Source organism: Sarcophilus harrisii, chromosome 3 (genome assembly GCF_902635505.1).
Source record: "Sarcophilus harrisii chromosome 3, mSarHar1.11, whole genome shotgun sequence".
NCBI classification, from domain to species: Eukaryota; Metazoa; Chordata; class Mammalia; order Dasyuromorphia; family Dasyuridae; genus Sarcophilus; species Sarcophilus harrisii.
Genome location: NC_045428.1, coordinates 286222889 through 286244658, shown reverse-complemented (window position 1 = coordinate 286244658; position 21770 = coordinate 286222889). Strand labels below are relative to the sequence as shown.

At 33.1% G+C, this 21770-nt stretch overlaps 1 protein-coding gene across 12 annotated transcripts in view; it reads right to left on the bottom strand.

The window, feature by feature from the left end:
* The window catches only part of BBX (BBX high mobility group box domain containing), a 350166-nt gene that overhangs the window by 225565 nt on the left and 102831 nt on the right, over positions 1-21770 (bottom strand). The window contains exon 1 of one of the 12 annotated variants that reach the window (XM_031959631.1): positions 18054-18402. The exons of the other annotated variants lie outside the window; for them this stretch is intronic. The gene's annotated coding sequence lies outside the window, so the exon portion shown is untranslated. Of the gene's footprint in view, positions 1-18053; positions 18403-21770 lie in introns of those variants that run through there. 12 annotated transcript variants of the gene reach the window in all.

Here is a 21770-nt window from a genome sequence, read left to right as displayed (position 1 = left end):
ATTTTCTTTACTGGTCACTTTTATTTTGGTTTTTCTTTAAATGCTATTTCAAAAATAAAGAGTATCACATGAAAACAGAATTTTGCTCTTTCCTGATACCATTCAATTAAACTGAATCTATAGTTTGTCATCTATAAATCCCAAACAGTTTGAGTTCCTTTAGAGATTCCTATACTTCATTTCTTCTGCTGCAACAATTAAATTTTGCTGGAAAAGATACTATGATTTTTCTTTCACTCAGAGTGATTAGAGTGATTCTCCATTTAAGAATGCCCTTCATTTTAGTTTTAAAAGAAGAAAAAGTAAGAGCTCTATTCCCCCCCCCCTTTGTTTTTCATTATTGGTTTCAATTTGAAAGACAAATATGTAAAGGATTCCTTTGCATTTCAAACATTTAATATAATCTTCTTGTATAAAAATCAAGAGTTAGTTTTCATATATGACTAAGAATATTCTCTTTAAAAAAAAAAAAAAGCTTGCAAAATCAGTGAGGGTGAGTCTAATTACTAAAGTATGGGCAATAATTCTCTACAAACAGTTCACTCCAGTAGGAATTCCTTTTGTCACTTAAAATGGCATTGTTCACTAAAACTATACAAATAATCCTATTTTTTTCCATATTATATCTGTAATAACAGCCTCTGTGCAAGTAAATGGTTCAAGTGGTTATTAATCCCCAGGAAATGTTCCTGTGCCTCAGCTGCTACTGGTTAGGTGGTGTTCTGTATATAATTTTAAATGTTTAGTAACTAGCTTCATTTAATTTGTACAGTGTTCCTTAAATTTCAAATTAAAAGTTCAAATGAATAGGAACATTAGTTAATAGATTCTAAATATTCCTGAATCAAATAGAAATGAATGATCTTAAAGGAGGCTTATCCTTTGTCATTAATATCTAATGACGCATATAATAATCACAGTTCTCACATCTGCTAACAAATGGTTTAGGGATTTTTGTTTTATTTTTATGGCATATCTGCACGAGTGAAATTCAGAACTATTACAGTCATCATTTTTTTTCCTTTTAAGCACTATCTTATGTAAAATACCCATATCTGTATCATAATTTCCTGAAATTGCTTTACAGACTTCAGTCAAACACTGAAGTAGTTACAAAGATTAAAGCATAGAAATAACCAGGAAGGCCTCAGAAAGTTGTACAATAGCAGCCTCTGGAGGTGGGCTACAGATAATAAGAAACCGTTTTACAAAAGGAAAGAAATTATTATTTTTTAACCCCATGAAACCCTAAGAATTTACCTGTGTACTACAGCTGGCATATTTTTCTTTCACCATGCCTGTCAACCCATGCAGTTCCCATGTTTGATTTTGCCCCTGGGAGTCAGCTATTGTCAACAGGGACCAGCTGTTAGCAGTTATCAGATTTTAGTCAAAACATATAGAGAAATAACTTACTTTATGTCAATGGTTGAAAGCAAGCAGGAGCAATAACTAGGGTAAGTTGCACTTATATATCTCAAGACCCAAAATACTATTTTTTTTTCTGAACCAAGAACAATATCTAAGCTTTTTAAAAAAATTACAATATGAAGTACAACCAAACCTGTTTCATTCAAAGTCTTGTTTTATACAAATTATTTGATTCTGAAAAGTTCATTAGTTTCCCAGTAGCCCATGTTATAATTTCAGAGATGATTTATTTTCTCATCTAATTTATCACAATGATAGTAATTTCTAACAGTTAAATTTTAAGTTTTTTATCTCAACTTTTTTTTTGTCAAAAAGGAATTTTATATAAAAAAGAAGTGAATAGCCCATGAAAATTCAAAAGAAGAAACTATAAGCATTTTTTAAACAAAGGAAAGAATATTTTTGTAATTAAAATAATTAACCCATTAAAATTTCTGTGTGTGTGTATGTATGTGTGTTTCAGGGCAGACAAGATGGGGCTGGCCAATGAAGAAATGGTCCTCAAATCTGAATTTTCTTTTTTCTTAAAGTAAATACAATTTATAGAGTACTTAATACCTTTGCAAAATTCTATAGCATCTTAAAATGCATATATATATTATATATGTATATATATATGCACCCAAAGAATAAGTGTGTGTGTATATATATACACACACACACACATATATAGCATATAACACGTAATGTTATATATGTGTATATATGTACATTTGTCCTTTGAAATGTTATTGTCTTAAAAATACCATATTCCTGAAAAGGAAACAATATAGACCGACAAATACCGTGTGAAAATTGAAGAAATTGTTCCGTTGTTCAGGTTGCAAAGGAATGAATTGCATTTAAATGTAAATTTAGACTTCATGGTTTATTCCCAAAATTTAGCCACATCAATTAAGATTTCCACAGTATCCTGGAATTCAAAGCTGTTCTTTGATAACACTTCCAAAATTGAACTTGTAGTAATATCATTGGGGGAAAGAGAATGGTAAGAACCTAGAATGTTGTTCCACTGCGTTTATGCCCACTGCTGCTCATCCCATTCCACCCTTAGTCCTACAATACATTCTGACTCAGAATGTATTTTATTTTATAAAACTCTTCAAATGAATGGTAGAAAATAAGAGAGGCACCATTAGCCAACACTAAGATTTCTATATTATGAATTCAATGAAAGACCAATTATAACTAAAAAGCAATTTTAATATATTTGCAAAAAACATACTTTGATTTTTAATAATTGTCTTGTGCCTTTGTTTTATTGGATTGAATTAAACTGAATCAGCAATAGCCTATGTGGAGAACGTATGCTAACTGGCTCCAACTTTACTCTTTCTGTACACGTAAATAGATATGGAATAAGGATAAGCATCCACAGAAGCTGAACCACAACATTTTTTTGTAATTTTTCAAAAAATTCTGGGAAGACTATTTCTTAATTCAGCATAGAAGTGATCATTTAAAATTTTCCAATTCAGTCTGCAGTTGGTACTGATTAGCAAAATATAGACCTCTATCTGGGCAAAGTTGAGGCCTGAAATTACATCCTAAATTATATGTTACATGATATCTCAGAACACTTCTCTTGGCTGAGAACTAAAATTGACAACTTGGGTTCATGCAAACTCACTTCATTGTGAATGAGTCTGTCAGTACTTTTCTTGTTTACAGGCTTTAATACACAACAGAAGGAGGCATCTGAGGGATAAGAGAACATGAAAGTTACCACTACAAGGAATTCAGTGCTTCTCAAATGTTTTTGGTCCACGAACCACTTATTTCTAGGGGGGAAAAACTATCCTGAAGAAGACTGTCCAGACAAACACCTTGCCAGAATTGATAAGCACTGTTTGTGAAAAAGATGAATACAAAACTGTTTTTCTGTTTAATTTTATAAGTGAAAAACTATACTTCATTAAAATCATGAATCCAGGCCAAAAATAAGGATGAATGTGAAATAACACAAGCACAAATCCTATGAGAAAGAGCATGTGCTATTGCCTGGATGACCTAAAGAAACAACATAATAGGGAAGAGAAGGAAGGATGTTATGTTCCGACATGGGTCAAACATGGTGAACTGCCGAAGGATTGACTTAGATGAAAAAAATCTTTGGAATGTGAGACTATAAATAACACGGACATGTTATGTAGCACATTGTTGTTGTTGGAATTTTTTTTTTAAGTTATAGTAACAATAATAGCAACTAGTTAAACATCTTAAGGTACTAAGGATTTAGCATATGCTGATTTTGACTTAGGTAGAAAACTTCCAGAAATCTGTTGTATAAATAAGGAATTTGGCACCAATACATTATTTCCTTAACATAATAGGCTGATGCGTATTATGTTGTGTTAAAGTAAGTCCCAAATGAAATGAAAAAGCAAAAATAAATATCACCCATATTTATAGAAAAATGTTGCTTTGAATTCCAAGGATTGAGTCCATTTCAAAACTGCTGCTATAATTAAAGTATAGCCAACAACTGTATTTTCTAAGTGAAGAAAGCGGGGTAAAGTGACTTGCCTACAGGCACATGAATAAGCAACAAGAGAAGAAATGAGAAAAATACCAACAAGTATAGAATTAACCTAAAATGCAGGTAATCTTTCCTTTACATGAAACAGAATTGAGTTTTCAGACGTGATTTTACAAATACCCCAAAAGAAGAGGCTTACTTACATCATGGGAGCTCAAAGGACCTACCACAGACCCAATTTTGAATAGGGATTTATTTTCTAATTTATAATGTAGAGACATAGAGCCATATTTTTATTTCATTATCTTATATAATTGGCCTGTCAGCATATTTTTAGCAAAACTTTCAGGGTGGTAAATGCCATCCTGGAATTGAGGGTTGCGAGGTTAATATCTTTACAGGTTTAATATACCTCATAATTGACTCCCTCAGGGACTTTGCCATTTTGCCCCTGCCTGCAGAACAGTCCCTTTCAGCTGAAATTGTATGTTTCCAGAGAATTATTTTGAAGGCTGGAGAAAGAATGATTTTATCAAGGCTGGACTTTTTTATATTAGTGCACTCTTTATTGTTGTTTAAACCTCTCTGAAGGTTGATTTCCCAAACATTCACCTTAAAAATATTAATAACAAAAAGAAAAAGGTCTAAGTACTTAAAAATAAATTTCTTCATTAAAAACAAACTTGAAATTGAATTATATTTAGACATACCTGAATGCCTTCATGAAAGACTGACACAGATACAAGTACAAACAAGTATAGTGTTTGTTAAGTCCCATAAGTGGAACTCATTAGGTTCTCATTGCTTACACTAAGGAGGGGAGTTGACAGGAATGGGAATATCAAAGTTTCTTAATACTGACTTTAGAATTTTTTATGTGATTTTATCTTAGAGTAGAAACATCTTTCTAAAATATAAAGACACATAAAAAGCCATGACTATAGACTACTATTAATTAGATTTAGTTGGGCTAATAAAATAACTAGGTATTCACTGGGCAGTCAGTCAATAAACATTTATTAAGCGCTCACTATGTGCCAGGCATTGTGTTAGGGATATAAAAAAGGCAAAAGACTATTCCTGCTTTCATAAAGGACACTATATGAAAACTTAATGTACAAACAAGATAAATATGCCTTTTAAATAGAAGATAATCAACAGAAGCACGGCATTAGAATTATGGGGGGATGAATAAAGATTTGTCAGATAAAATGGAAGTTGAAGAAACCAGGGAAGACTGGAATCAGGAGAAAACAAAATCTCCCAGAAATGAAGAATAGCCAGTAAAAATGCCTCAACTTTAGAGATGGAACATGTTCAATGAAAAACAAGGAAGCCATGTGTATGGAAGTGAGGGGAGGCGAGGAGGAAGATGTGGAGTAATAAGAGGTGAGAAGACTGGAAGGGTAGAAGAGATCCAGATAGTAAAGAGCTTGGAAGGCGAGAGTATTTTATATTTGATCCTGAAGTGACTGAGAATCATCAGAATTTATTGAATAGGTCCAACGATAAGCTGTGATAACAAATCAGACATTTGGTGTTAGTAGGAGTGAAGAATCAAGTCTGACACCACTGATGTGAATCTAGGTGACTGAAAAAATGGTAATAATGCCCTTTGAAAGTAGTAGCAAATGGCTTGGGAAGGGAGGAAAAGGGGAGAGAAAAATTTAGATCACAGTGTTTTAGAGGAATGAATGTTGAGGACTCTCCTTGCATGTGTTTGGGAAAATAAAATACTACTGAATAAAAAAAGAAAAGAATAGCAAAATTTAAAAACTGGAAAAGTGTTGAAAATGTCAGTAAGTTCTGTTTTGGGTATATTGAGATTGAGATGTCTACAAATTATCTAGTTCAAGATGTTCAAAAGACAGCTGGTGATGAATGGAGAGACAGACAGAGAGAAAGAAACAGAGAGAGAGAAAATGAGATAGAAGAGGGAAGGAAGGGAGAGAGGAAGAAGGAAAAGGGGGGGGGGAGGAAGGATTGAGCTAGACATATATATCTGAAAACCATCCCACATAGAAATGATAAATGAACTCATGAGAACTGATGAGATCACCTGACAAAACAGAATAAAGGGAGAAGAGCAGATAGTTTAGAATAGTATCTTAAGTGTCCTTTCGTTAGTGGGCAAGATATGGATGAAGATACAGAAAAGAAGATTGAGAAGGAATGGTCAGACAGTTAAGAGGAGAACTAGAGAGAGGAAAAGAGTATATAAAATAAGAGGTGATGATCAACAATATGAAAATCTGAAGAGCAGTCAATTATCAAATAATAATAACAACTAGTATTTTATATAATTGTTACAAAGTACTATATAAATATTATTTCATTTTATCCTCACAACAACCATGGGAGGGAAGAATTATCATTATTCCAATTTTGGAGGTAAGGAAACTGAAACTGGTGTTAAATAAGGTGCCTAGATTCACAGAGCTTGTGTTTGAGACCAGACCTGTACCACCATGCTGTATCTACATGAAGAAGAGGATTCAGAAAAAGGCATTAATTTTAGCAATGAAGAAATCATTGATAATTTAGGAGAGGGAAATTTCCTCTCCTAATAGTGAAGTCAAACCAGAAAGTGGATAGTTTAGAAGAGAATGAAAGGAAAGAACATAGAAGTATCTAGTTTAACTGGTTATCTCAAGCAGAGTAGCTGAGAAAAAGATGAGATATTGAACAATATTTGGTGGTTTATGGTGAGATCAATCAAATCCTTTCCCCTCTTTTATGATCTCTTTGAGATACAGATCCACTAATGATACTGGGGGATCAAAGGGTATATACAATTGTATAGCCCTTAGGGCTATTTAACAATTTTTTTTAACAATCAAATCCTTTTTCTAAGGATGGGGATACATAAGGGTGTTTGGAGGCAGGTAGGGAGCTCAGTGGATAAAGCTAGAGCTGGAGTCAAGAAAACTTAAATTCAAATTCAGCCTCAGACACTTACTAGTTATGTGACCCTGGAAAAGTCACTTAATCACTCTGAGCCTCAGTTTCCTCATATGTAAAACATAATAACATCTGTCTCCCAGGTCTATTGTATGGATAAAATGAGCCAATATTTGGAAAGCACTTTGTAAACCTCAGAGCCTACATAAATGCTAGTTGTTGTATAGCAATTATTGTTATCTAGGCAGCAGAGAAATCAATAGAAATTAAAGATTAGTGAAAGAAGAGAAATGATAATGGTAGAAAACTGCTAAGAGAATAAAGAAGGAATGATATCAAGTATAAATAGAGAGTTTTTATATGAATAAGTAAAACTGCCTGCACACCCTGTGATCCTTTTATCAGGTGCAAAATCTTTTTTCATTAGGCTAAAAAGGGAACTGCATGATTGGCTATCCAAAGCTAAACATATCTATGGGAGCTTAAATAAATAGCTGGAGGAATTTTAGAAAGGAACTAGTCAAATGGTGAAGGATTCTAGCATTACTAGGAGATAAGAGAGGAAAAAAGAATTTCTTTCTTTCCCCTTTGCTATCTCTCCATTTTCCAAGTCACTGGAGTAAAAGGATTATATAAGATGAAAACACAAACCCTAGCACATATTTTGCTTTTCATTTATTTATTTACATGCTGTATTTCCCCTTTGGTTGGCAAACTCCTTGAGGATAGGAACTGTCTTTTGTTCCTTATTGTATCCCCAGCATCTGCTACATAGTAGGCGTTTATTGGATGATTGATGATCAGTCCTAGTAGTTGACATGACTAAGGTTTCTGAGTTATGTCAAGGATTCAGAGGACAATGGACAGAAACTTTAGAAATACCCAATCTGAACTCTGAGGCACCACCTCACACCTCTCAGATTGGCTAACATGACAGGAAAAGATAATGACAAATGTTGAAGGGCATGTGGGAAAGCTACAACACTGATGCATTGTTGGTGGAGTTTTGAAGTGATCCAACCATTCTGGAGAAAAAAATTGTTAAATAGCCCTAAGGGCTATACAATTGTATATACCCTTTGATCCCCCAGTATCATTAGTGGATCTGTATCTCAAAGAGATCATAAAAGAGGGAAAAGGACCCTCATGTACACAAATGTTTGTAGCATCTTTTTTGTGGGTCAAGGAGTTAGAAATTGAGTGGACGCCCATTAGCCTAACAGCCAAATAAGTTACAGTATATAAATATAATGGAATATTATTGATAGAAAATGATGAGAAGGCCGACTTCAGAAAAGCCTGGAAAGACCTACATGAACTGATGCTGAGTGAACAGAACCAGGAGAATATCAGCACACATTGTGTGATGATCAACTATGAAACTTAGCTCTTCTCAGCAATACAATGATCCAAGACAATTCCAATAAACTTTGATAGAAAATGCCATTCATACCCAGAGAGAAAACTATAGAGACTGAATGAAAGTCAAAGAATACCATTTTCACCTTTTTTTGTTTGCTTTTCTTTCTTGTGATTTTTTTCCCTTTTGTTCTGATTTTTCTTTCACAACATGACTCATATGGATATATATTTAAAATGACTGTACATATATCAGACAATATCAGATTATTTGCTATTTTGAGGAGGAAGAAGCTCAGGGTGAGGAGAAAAAATTCAGAACTCAAAAAATCCTACAAAAATGGATGTTTTAAAATATCTTTATATGTAATTAGAAAAATAAGATACTATTGAGAAAAAGAAAAGAAAAAAGAAATACCCAGTTTACTACCACTACCTAACTTTGCTTGTTTCAATTGAGTTTGAGTACCTTTGTTCTATAACCAATAACAAAAAACATCCTCACCTAGCCTACATGGTACAATTTGATGGCTCCAAATATTCTTTTCCCTGCATATCTCTCACTTGACAAACCATATATAGTATTTTATCCATCTATACATAATAATCCCATGTGTTGTCACCCATCTCAATGCCTTAGAGCATATGGGCTAATAGGATCAAAGACTTAAAGATGAAAATGACTATCGAGGCCACTTAGTTCAATTCCTCATTTTAAAAATAAGAAGCTGAAGAAGAGAGAAAGAGTGATAATTTATCCAAAATTTTGTAGCTGAGATTTGAACCTCTCTTTTTTTTTATGAAATAAGCATTTCCTTAACATAATATAATTAAAAAGATAATTATGCATAAAATTGCAAATCTACTATACACAACATACTATCCCTTTCAAATATACAACAAAATTGTCATGTACATTTCTTTTTTTCCCCCTCCACTCTGCCCTAAAGATGGCTCCCATTAGACAAAAGTAGGAATACATGTAAAATTATTCTATACATACTTCTACTTAACGGTTCTTTCTCTGGATGCAGAGAACATCTTTCTTCATATATCCTTTTTAATTAATTTGGGTATTTGTAACAAACAAAATAATTTGTTTGCTTGAAGTCATTCTTAAAATAATATGTTAAATGTTTGTAGCAGCTCTTTTGGAGAGGCAAAGAACTGGAATCTGAATAAATGCCCATCAGTTGGGGAATGGCTGAATAATATATGTAATATCCATATAATATATAATAATATATGTAATATAATAATAGCATATGAATATTATGGAATATTATTGTTCTATAAGAAATACTCAGTAAGATGATTTCAGAGAAACCAAGAGAGACTTATATGAATTGATGCTAAGTGAAGTGAGTAGAACCAAGAGAACATTGCATACAGCAACAACAATATTAAGAAATGATCAACTCTAATGGACTTGGTTCTTTTCACAATTCAGGCCAATTTCAATAGACTTGTGAAGAAGAGAGACATCTGCATCTAAAAAGAGGACCATGGGAATTGAATGCGGATCACAACACAGTATTTTCACCTTGTTTTGTTGTTTCCTTGCTTTGTTTTGTTTCTCAATTTTTTTTCCTTTTTGATCTGATTTTTCTTGTGCAGCATGATAAATATGGAAATATGTAGAATTGCACAAGTTTAACATTTACTGGATCATTTGCTGTCTAGGACAGAGACGGAGAACAATTTGGAACACAATGTTTTGCAAGGGTAAATACTGAAAACTATCTGCATATATTTTGGGAAAAAAAGCTATTATCTTAAAAATTGCTCTTACTGTAAACAATGTTCACTTGGTTTTGCTCATTTTAGAATCAAAGTTTTCTAACTCCAAATCCAGAACTCTGTTCCTATATATCATATTGTCTCCTATTTGGAATCAAATACCTAGATTAAATTTCCTTGGACTGTAATCATAAAAGAGAAGCAACAAGATATACTGGGGGAAAGAGGGAACTAAGTCCCTACTTACTCCCAAGTAGGTGTATGAACACAAATGTCATTTCTGCCTCCTCAGGCCTCACTTTTCTTATCCGTTTAAAAAAAAAAAAAAAAAAAAAAAAAAAAAAGGATTTCCAAGGTTCTTTTCAGGACTAAAAAAAAATGTATGTTTTTTTATTTTTGTTTCAAGTGGTGAGTGAGTGTTAGATTTCAAATCAAAAGGCCCTATGCTTAAGACCTAGCCCTATCACTATCTCACAGAATCACTAAGAGGGAAGCATCTCATAAATCTTAGATTACTTTGGACATATGGGAGTGCTCTCTTTTACCTTTCTTCCACTGGTCATTTATTAATAGTATGAATTTGATCAAGTCAATTTCTGACTCTGGTTCCTCATCTATAATATAAGGATAATATTTTCTCTGCCTCACAAAGTTGTAGTGAGCTAAGCACTCTTTCAAAAATATAAGCCTACATCATTATTATTATTGTTGAAGTCTATAACTGAGCATAAAGGAATTGCTTTGGTTCACAATGGAATTTGGGAATGTTAATATCTAAGGAGACCTTCCCAGAAATCTAGTATATTTTTTTTCATAAAATTTGGGTTCTATCAAGGACAATCATCCAATACAAGGAACTAAAAACACACAGGCTACTTGTAAACTCAAAAAATTACAACAATTTCTTTCTTATCAGAAAATTTTGCTCTTATAAAATTTTGTTCTTTTGTTCATCCTCGATTTTCTAAAAGGACCAATGATATCACACAACCTTCCATGATTCTGCTTCTCTAGAATCCGCTGGTCATGCTAATCAGAATGTAAAAATTATTATACTAAATGAGAGCCTTATGCATTTCAGCATAACTGTCAGCTCTCAGTAGGAAAAAATGTATTTGGTACACTTTTAAGGAGATAGGAGTAATCTGAGTACAGATGTTATAATCAATAATTTTTCCCACACAGTATACATGATGAAACCTAGCAGTACATTTACATTTAATTTAAAAGATTTTGCAAAAACAAAGCCAACACAACTTAGAAGAAAAACAGAAAGCTGAGAAACAATTTTTACAGCTATTATTTCCAATAAAGGTGTCATTTCTAAAATATGTAGAGAATTGAATCAAATTTATAAAAATACAAGTCATTCCCCAACTGATAAATGGTCAAAGGATATGAACAGGCAGTTTTTAGATGAAGAAATTAAAGCTATCTGTAGTCATATGAAAAAATGCTCTCACAATTGATGAGAGAAATGCAAATTAAAATAACTTTGGACATACCACCTTATACCTGTTAGATTGGCTAATATCACAGAAAAAGAAAATGATTAGAGAAGATGTGGGAAAACTGGACACTAGTGCATTGTTGGTGGACTTGTGAACTGATCCAACCATTCTGATGAGCAATTTGGACTGCACCCAAGGGGCTATAAAATTGTCCATGACCTTTGATCCCACAAATCCTAATATCAGGATCCCATAGATCCTAATATACATTGGGGATGTATCCCAAAGACATCATAAAAAAGGAAAAAGGATACACATGTATAAAAATATTTATTTCAGCTCTTTTTGTGGTGGAAATGGAGGGAATGCCCATCAACTGGGGAATGGCTAAACAAGTTGTAGTATAAGAATATAATGGAATACACTGTTCTGTAAGAAATGATGAGCAGGCAGATTTCAGAAAGACCTGGAAAGTCTTACATGAACTGATATTGAGTAAAGTGAGCAGAATCAGAAGGACACTACACACTGACCATAGCACTATGCAGTGATCAACTATAGCAGACTTAGCTCTTCTCAGCAATACAATGATGCAAGATAATTCCATGGAACCATCATTATGGAAAAAGAACTAAGGAGTCTGGATGCTGATCAAAGAATATTATTTTCACTTGATTTGGGGGGTTTTTCCTTTCTTTCTCGGGGTTTTCCCCTTTTGTTCTGAGTCTTCTTTCACAACATGACTAATTTAGAACCATGTATGACATGACTACACATGTATAACATATTAGATTGCTTACTGTCTTGAGAAGGGGAAGGAAAAGCAAAGAAGGAAAAAAAAAAAGGTTTGGAGCTCAAAATCTTGTAAAAATGAATGCTGAAAACTAATTTTTCATGTAAATGGAAAAAAATAAAATATTTTTAAGTAGAAAAAAATTATAGTAACTAGCATTTATATATTACATTAAGTTTTGCAAAGCCCTGTGTATTGTGGAATTAAATGCTGTTGTTATCCCAATTTTACAGTTGGGAAAAATGGAAACTGACAGATTAAGTGACTTGCATAGGTATACACAGCTAGTATGTCTCTGAGGCAGGATTCAAACTATAGTGTATCCTGACTCCAAGACTAACATGCTATCACTGGACCACTCCGGCTGCTATATTTACAGCTACCATCATCTCTAAAAGTTGTTCAGGCCTTAAAACCTGCATGACCACTCTCCTGGGCCTTTCCTTCTGTCACCCTCTCAAGACTCACAGGTCTTTCCCTCTTCCCTAAAGTTGGACTTCCCCACCATATTATTTCCCTCAAATGGAGGGTGAACTCATTGAGTGCCAGAGTGTTTTTGTTTCCTATTTCTATTCCTAGCCCTTCTGTACAAGTCTTGACACATATTAATGACTTAATAAATGCTTTTTAAAAATTCATTCATTCAATGCTCTGATGTCAACTCTGTATCACAAAAATAATTTCTTTTATTGTACCATCATATCTTTATAAATTCAATGACATGATAGTTAAATTCTTAGTATTAAAATACTTCTAATATGATAGAAATAAAACCCATCTAATTTATAAGATACAGCAAGGTAGCATATTGTACTGGGCCTGGAGTCAGTGAGACCTGAATTAAAATCTGTCCCCATATACTTACTAGGCAAATCATTTAACCTCAGTTTCTTAGATTGTAAAATAAGGTAATAGTTATAAACTTCTTAGCACAGCATCAGGCACATAGTAGTGCTATATAAATGCTTTGCCCCCTTTCCATTTTCCCTTTGCCATTTGGTAATTTTTTTGGAGTAAATTAGACAATGCTTGGGATATTATTTCTAATATTTTAGATGAGAAAAGTTTTATAAAGTGGGATTCTCTGGGCAGCTAGGTGGTGCAATGGATATATCACCAGTCCTGAAGCCTGAGTTCAAATCTGATCTCAGATGCTTAACACTTCCTAGCTGTGTGACCTTGGGCAAGTCACTTAACCCCAATTGCCTCAGCAAAAATAAAGCAAGATTTTTAAGACACTACAGATACTGGTAAGGTATTTAGAACTATTATATTTTAGGTACTGCTAAGGGCTTTTCAATTTCATAGAGTATCTGGGATATGTACGTTGATTTTTTTTTCCTATTGATATTGGTGGCAAAGCCTTGTTTGGTTAATTCAGTTGATAATAGAGTGAATGAGTCTGAGATCACTGGAAAGCAGTATGGCTCTATGTTAAGAGCTGCAATCTGAATTACAAGGCTGAATATCCTTTCATATTTTTACTAAGTCTGTGACCTTGTAGAAGTCATTTGATCTATGCATGCCTCAGTTTCCTCATCTGTAAAATATGGGGCATTAGATGACAATATTTGTAACTGCAATACTCAATTCTTGGTTTATTCTATTTTTTACAATTTTTATCCACTAACAAACTAGCTTTCATAAATAGTCAAAAAATAAATAGTAAATGCAAGTCAAAATTTTCTTACTTGGATACTCAGGAAAGACTTTTGCTTTTTGCCAAAAGCTTTAAAAGTAGGGAGATTCGGGAAAGGAGCAGAGAGTGGAAGTGCATGTATGGGAGGGTATAAGGTCGCAAAAAGGAGAGTCTCTTGGAATAGGAGAAGCAGCACGACATTGTGATAATAACTAGCAATTATATAATGTCTACTATATGTCCCTGGCACTGGGCTAAGCACTTTATAACCTTATGAACTAGAAAACTAACAAGTCCACGAGGCAGAAAAACAGCCTCTCTTAAGAGCTGTAAATTGTGTCATATAGCATCCTAAACCCTGCTTATTATAGTATTAATACTATAAATGCAATTAAATGGGTCCCTAAATGATAATTAGTTGTTGTCCTTTGTTCTCAGAGGCCATATCAAGGAGGTGATGCAATGCTAATCGTACAAAATAACTGTTTATCTATACTAAAATTAATTTAATGAATAATTTAATTATTTATAAGATTAACTTAATAATTTAATTTATCCTAAAAATTTGCGAGTAAATATTACACAGCTCAAAAGAATAAAGCTTCATAGTTTATTTCAAATAAGGAAGATATGGAAGAAAAGATACTGATTTTGTGAAATACACACTGAAGCATTCATCTCTGAAGTGGTAAGGATTAATCATGATTCAGAAAGAAAAAAATTCAAAGCATTCACAAAAAAAACCTCTTTCAGTATATACCTATAATGAGTACCTAACTGTCCAGTGACCTAGCAAAGAAGCACCTTCTCCATAGAAACAGATTCATTTAAAGGATATCTATGGGAAGAAGACATCTTGTATAGGAATATGTTCTGGAAAAAAAAAAAAATTCTGAATGAACAGAGATATCATATATTGGTTGAAAGATTTTGAAAACATGATTCCCAAGTGTTTTGATGTGCTAGTAATCTAGTTGTTGCTTTTTATACTAGGAAATTCTAGATAGTACCATGGAAAAATCAATTATCAAGTTTAAATACATTACTCTAAATGAACTTCAACCTCTTAAGCTACTAGTATCATGTTCAGAAAATCAAATTGGGAATCCCTCCATAGAATAATTAGGTAATATTCTGTGTTGATTTTCATTTCAATCATAAGAAAACGGAGGAAGAAAATATTGTTGAACACAGGGCATTTGTGTATGCACATATACTGAATTTTATTTGGATTAAATGTAACAATTTTTTCACTCCTAGTGAATTTTAACTAATAAAATATGGAGCCCTCCAGTGGCCAAATACTTGTATATCACCATGGCTACAAAGATAAGCTTCACTGCACTGTGGATCATTTCCTGATATGCAACAAGTTTTTCCTTTGCACTTTGTAAGGGAAAAGTTCAAACCCAAACACAATTTTTAAAAGTAATTATAATGATCAACGAATCTAGATACTTCAAGGAGTGCCACTATAATATTAAAATGTTATCCCTGTTATTGTAAAGAGCAAGAAATCTCATCTAAAAGTTTGACAGTCAAAATGACAAAATATTTGTAGCCAAAAGTTTCTAGAAAAAAATAAAAATAGGAACACTTCAATTAAGAAAACTTTTCAAGAGGGAAATTCGTAAAAATAAGATATATTTATTTATATTCAGTGGACATTTATCATTATTGTCCATATTTAGATAAAAATAACTACTAACATAAAAATGTTCAAAATATCCTAGTCCTCTTTTAAAAGGCAGTTAAGTGGCATAGTGGATAGAGCATTGTGCCTAAAGTCAAAAAGACTCCAGAGTTCAAATCCAGCCTGAAGTATTAGGGCACTTATGGTGATATTATACAAGGCAAGTCTATCTTTCCCATTTTCCCATCAGTAAAGTGAGAATAATAAAAGTCCCTACCTCTCAGAGTTGTAATGAGATTCCATACATATATATATATATATATATATATATACATACATATATATATATATATATACATATATATATAATATTTATAAAGCACTTAGCTCAGTACTAGCCACATAGTATGTAATATATGCATAATTGTGTACTTCACTCTTCTTTATTAATTTGTGTTGAATAAACAAGTGATGATTACTACCACATGATACTTAGTTAAAAATTAATTACATTTACTGAACCAACAAATATAGGTACATTCTCAGTATTTCCCTCTTAAGACCATTCTCTTCTTATAAAGATAAAATGCAGTTTCCTTTGCATCTAGGGAACAATAAGAAAAATGCATCTGACTAAATTTCCATAGAAAGTAACTGAAACACAGATGAAGAACAAAGATAATTTACTATTAATCATTTTGCTATTTCACCCAAAGAGTAAACCAGAAAGCATGATAACTAGTTAATTTTATTTCCAAGGAATATAAAATTCTGATCTTCTTCCACACTTTCTATTGGTAGGATGTGCTTGGTAGCCATATCTTTTACACATCCTCCTGTACTCTCCACCTTAGCTTTGCTTTGAGGTTATGGTTTGTTAGGTCATCTCATAAAGTATTTCCAAATTTGTTGACAGAACAAGCTCACACACACTGATAGAGCTGGTCCTTAGTTTACCTTTCTTAGATCACCCAATTCAACCTTTCCCAACTTAAGTGTTTTTAATTTATCTAAGAAATGTTATTTTTAAAATTTATTTTAGTTTAATGAAATAAGAATCATTTTATTTTAGTAAAATAAGAATGATTTTTATTTATTTACATTTTAACTTATCTAAGAATACAAGAATTATAAATTAGTATAATTGATAATAATCACTAAAATTTATCTAGCACTTTAAGTTTCAAATATGCTTTATTTACGTGAATTTATTTGGTCCTTGAAATACTGGGAATGAACATTTTCATCCCCATTTTCCAGATAAGAAAAGCGAAGATGGGAGACGTTAAGTGGTAATCACATAACTAGTTAACTGTCTGAAGTATTCCTACTCAGAAACAAGGACACTATCCCCCCTTTGCTACCTTACAGCAGGTAGTAGTCCGGCATCAGTTCTTCATAAGAATGAGCCAAGAAAAATACTATACCAAAATAGGCCTGAGACTCTCATCCCCAGAAAATATGGAGTGCAAGGAGAATTTTGCAGTGAACTTTAAAGAGCAAATTATAATTTTCTTTCTGTCAATGGTTGGTTGAGTAATAGCAACATATGCACAAAGAATAATTTGGTCTCTAACATAGAGAACTTGAAAGGACAAAATGAATGCTTCTTTATTCTTCAGATTATCAGGGAGAACTAAGTGTTCCTTGCAAGAATGGGAGGTAGGGGGGAGAAGAGAGAAGGGGAAGTGCTTCTAATTAAAAGATAAGGAAGAAAAAAGAATCTGATGAGAAGAAGGGTAATCATCTCCACCCAATGTGAGAGGGGGGGAAAAAAGGGAAGGGAAGAAAGAAAACCAAAGGGTTGGAGTAAAGTAATAGGTCATAAGTTCTGCAGCTTTTGAACGCCAAGAAATAATGATATGAATTCAGAGGATCTCAGGGAATGCAAAAGAAGAAAGAACAAGAAGGAAAGTCTCTGATGGAAGTTACAACTAAATACAACATACAAGATATTTTCTTGATTAAAAACAAAAGGGAGGAATGTCCCTCTGTAAGTGCGTATAACTGAGATATGACAGAAAACAGCCCCCAAACTTTTAAACCTTCACACCACTAAAAATCTTCCTGGGGACAAACACAGTAAAATGGTGTGGTGGATAGAGTGCTGGTTCTGGAGTCAGCAAAACCAGGGTTCAAAACTAGCTCAAATGCCAGCTGTGTCTATCTCAGTTTTCTCCTCTGCAAAATGGAGATGATAATAACAGCACCCCGGAGTTGTTAGAAGGATAAAATGAGATAATAATTGTACAGGGCTTAGCACAAAGCCTGGTACATAGTAGGAACTATATAAATATTAGCTACTATTATTATAACCATTACTATCTAAATGCAAGAAGTTGAATTTGACCTCATAGCTATCATTGAGCCTTGGTTAGTATGCCGAAGATAGCTCTTATTGCGCATACCTAATCCAAAATGAACAGAACAAGAAAGGGGAAAAGAGTGATAGTAGTTAGCGCTGGATAGTAAGACCTGTCTCTTAAATCTAGGAATCAGCACATACAAGAATGATGAAAAGGAGATGTGCGAGAACGGGAAGAGGGAAACACGAATTTCTCATGTGAATAAACTACATATTATCTGAATAAAGGGCATAAATAGATTTCAGGAAATAGATCACAAACCTTGCATTCAGGCAGTCTTTAAGTTGTGAAGGGGGACTTCAATTATTTCTTCAAAGTCTCTCTGGGACAAAAGCAAAGCAGTTGATAAATTCTTGCATCTCCTTGATGATAATTTCATTCTTCAAAAGATGGAGGAGTATTAGCACTGTATCCTAAGAAGCTCTAGGAAAGCCCTAGAGGTCTGGGGATCTGAATCTCAAAGCTCCAAAGAAGACTAAGCTTGGGAATTGTAGGTCAGCTCAGGAACCCAGATGCAGTAGGACAAGCCCAAGCAGAAATTAAACGCAAGGGGCAGAGTCTGGCCAGGGAGGAACTAAAGATGAAGAGATACTAAATGAAAAAAGAAATGGACCAGGATGAAAAATTGCAAACATAAAAATGCCAGAAAATCCAGCCCAGAAAGAGAAAGTAACTTTGTAACAATTGCAAGGAGAAACTTGAAAGAAGAAAAAATGGATTTTTCCACAAGGACTTCATTGAATGTCTTGAAGAAATGAAGCAGAAGATTTAAAAAGAGGGAGAGGGAGGGGAATAAAGATTCTGGAGGAAAAACTGAAGGAAGAATAAGTAGAAATAGCAAATCTTTATGAAATAATAGAATTGTTAAAAAACTAAACCAAATAAATTAAAGACTTCATGGATTAACTAGGGTTAATTAGAACAAAATCAAAACACTGGGGAAAAAAATAGAACAAAATGTAATATATTTGACACTTTTAAATGACCTGAAAAACAGGTCAAGGAGAAATAATTTACTGAATGCCCTGAAAATCAGGTTTTTTGTGGGAGGGTGGTATTTTTTTTTTTTTGGTTTTTTTTTTTTTTTTTTTTTTTAAAGCCTGAGAACCATATTTAAAGAATGTATAAAGGAAAATTTCCTAGATATCATTATCATAAATATGTGCCAGACACATTATATGCTAATATGTGTTAATGGATTACAAATAATATCACACTTGGTCTACACAACAATTCTGCATGGTGTCGCTATTATTAACCCACTTTACAGTTGAGGACATTGAGATTAAGTGATTTACCAGAGATTACAGAGTTAGTAAAGGTTTGAGGGCACAATTGAACTCAGATTTTCAGGACTCCTAGCCCTGCTCTGTTGACAGCTAAATACCTACTAGAACAAGAGGACAAAATGAAAATACAATCCACTAATCAACTTTTGAAAGGAATCTTTCAGGATTTTTGTGGGGGAGAAGTGAGAGTACACAAAACAAAGGTCATCCCTAAAATCCATAACTTTCACTTCAAAGAAAAAACATACAAGCATACAGAAAGAATTAAAAAAAAAAAAAAGACTAATGAATCAAAATTAGGATCACACCACACTTGGCAGCTTCCATTACAAATGAGATGAAATCTTAAGAGTATTACAAATGGAGAAAGGCAAAATCTTGCAACCAAAAATAACTTACTCTAAAACTGATTATTATTCCCCAAGGGGGAAAAATGGACCTTCAATGGAATACATAGCTATTACCATGTTACCCTATAGCTCCTCACTAGTCTCTTCTCACTCCACATACTCTATAATCCAGTGCTACCGGCTTCCTTGATATTCCTCAAAATGGCACTTCATCTTGGAACTCACTCATTTTGCTTCCTGATTTTCCTGGCTTCCCAGTTTCCCCTAAAATTCTGACTTCTATAGGAAGCCTTTCCTGGCTCTCCTTAATCTTAGTGCTTTCTTTTTGAGACTATCCTGTCCCCCCTGAATATATCTTGTTTGCACATATTTGTTGTCTCTCCCAGTAGACTGTAAGCTCCTTGACAGCAGGAAATATGGTCATTGCTATTGTTGTTATTGGGTTTTGTTTCAGGTTTTCTTTTATTTCTTTTGTTTTGCCTTTTCTTCACATCCTCAGTACAGTGATGTTTAATAAACATTTTTTTTTAACCAAATAGATGATGAGCAAACTCAAGAGTCAAGGAAAACCTAAAATTATAAATTTATTTAAGCAATTGGACTGGGATGCATGTGATGTAGTACTAACATTTTATTAGGGAGGAAAAAACAAGGGTGTTGTTTTTTTTTAAACAACTTTATTGTCTTAAAAAAGATATTGAGAAAATTAAATAAGAAAGCAGAAGTATTAGAATTAAATTTTCATGATTCTAAAAGGAAAGAGAAGAGGAGGTAAAGGAATACACAGGTATAGAAAAAAGAAAAAAGTGATAACTTTCTTTTTCTTATGGAGTGCATATAAATACATAAATAAGGAAAAGTACTGGGAGAAACAGGCATCAGATAAGGTTCATTCTTATCTGAAATGGATAAAGGGGAATTGAACAACATAAAGAGGGGAAGTAGAAAGAAAAGGGAAGGGAAGGAGGTCTAAAAGGCGTGAATCCATTGGCATACAGCTGAACAAATTGTGGTATATGATGTAATAAAATACTATTTACCATAAAAAATGGCAAGAGATGATTTCAGAGAATCTTGGTTAATATGAAGTCTATGAACTGATGCAGAGGAAGAACAATTTGTAAAAGGACAAATATATCATAAAGAAAAACAACTGGGAATGACTTATAAATTATGACTGATACAATGACCAGCCATACCCCTGAAGGATCTATAATAAATTATATTCCCCATCTCTTGACCCAGAATGACAGACTCAGTGGAGAAAGAGATACACATTTTTGACAATGGCCATTGTGTGAATTCATTTCAATTCACTATGTTTATTAATAGGAGTTTTTTTAATTTCTCTTAATATTTAATTATGCAGGGATATCAGTAAGGAACAGAATTAACAATACTGATGGCCCAAAAAGGCCCCCCCCAAATTTTTTTTTAATGCACAAAAAAGAAGAAAGTTCAAAAACAGGTACGAAGGGTAGTTTGGCAGTTAATATGTAGAATTTATTATATATATATTTAAAGCAAGCAGTATGATTCATGATTTCATTTTTTAAAAATCTCTTTTTGGTATTTAAGAAAATGTCCCTTTTTTGGTTTTTAAGTTCAGAATGAAAAAATTAAGTTGTCAGAAAATGGAAAAAGCAAACATAAATGGAGACTTCTCAGAAGTAGTTGCTTGATCACTTATTGAGAATACTATATACAGAATTCCTCTTTAGGTCAACTTTGGAGTAAATAGACTGTGATATGTTTTAATAACTATCCCCTTCTGTGATTCTGATGCCTATTATATAAAGTACACAATGCCTAAATGACAAATGATTATATCCTGCTGTCTTAAAGAATTAGCACATTAAAGACAGTCTGAAAACGAATGTAACTAAAGGAAAAGACATCCTTCTCATCAGCCCATCCCTTTTCTCCTCAAGGTTACTGATGAGCAGAAGACTGACATTATAATAGACAAGGTATCCAATTTATCAGAATGCTCAGTTGTTAATGCTGGATTTCAAAAGTAAGGAATGTTTCACTCAATCAAAATGTATTACTTATCTGTAATTTTTTCATCAGGCAAATATGTGTGCAATCCCAATAAATATATCAGTGTTTCAGATGAGTAACATTTTAGAACCTGAATAATTCAACTTCAACAGAATTTAAGGAAAAAATATAATGAAGAATGCAACTAACTCTCTCTACTATATTCTATTCAAAGCCTCACAGCCATAGAAGTGACCCTGAATTCTCAAAACCTAAACTAACAGATCTAAAGAATGTGTAGAGTAACCACCCTGATGAAATCATTATTTTTTTTTAATTTGTTTTGTTTTGGCTAC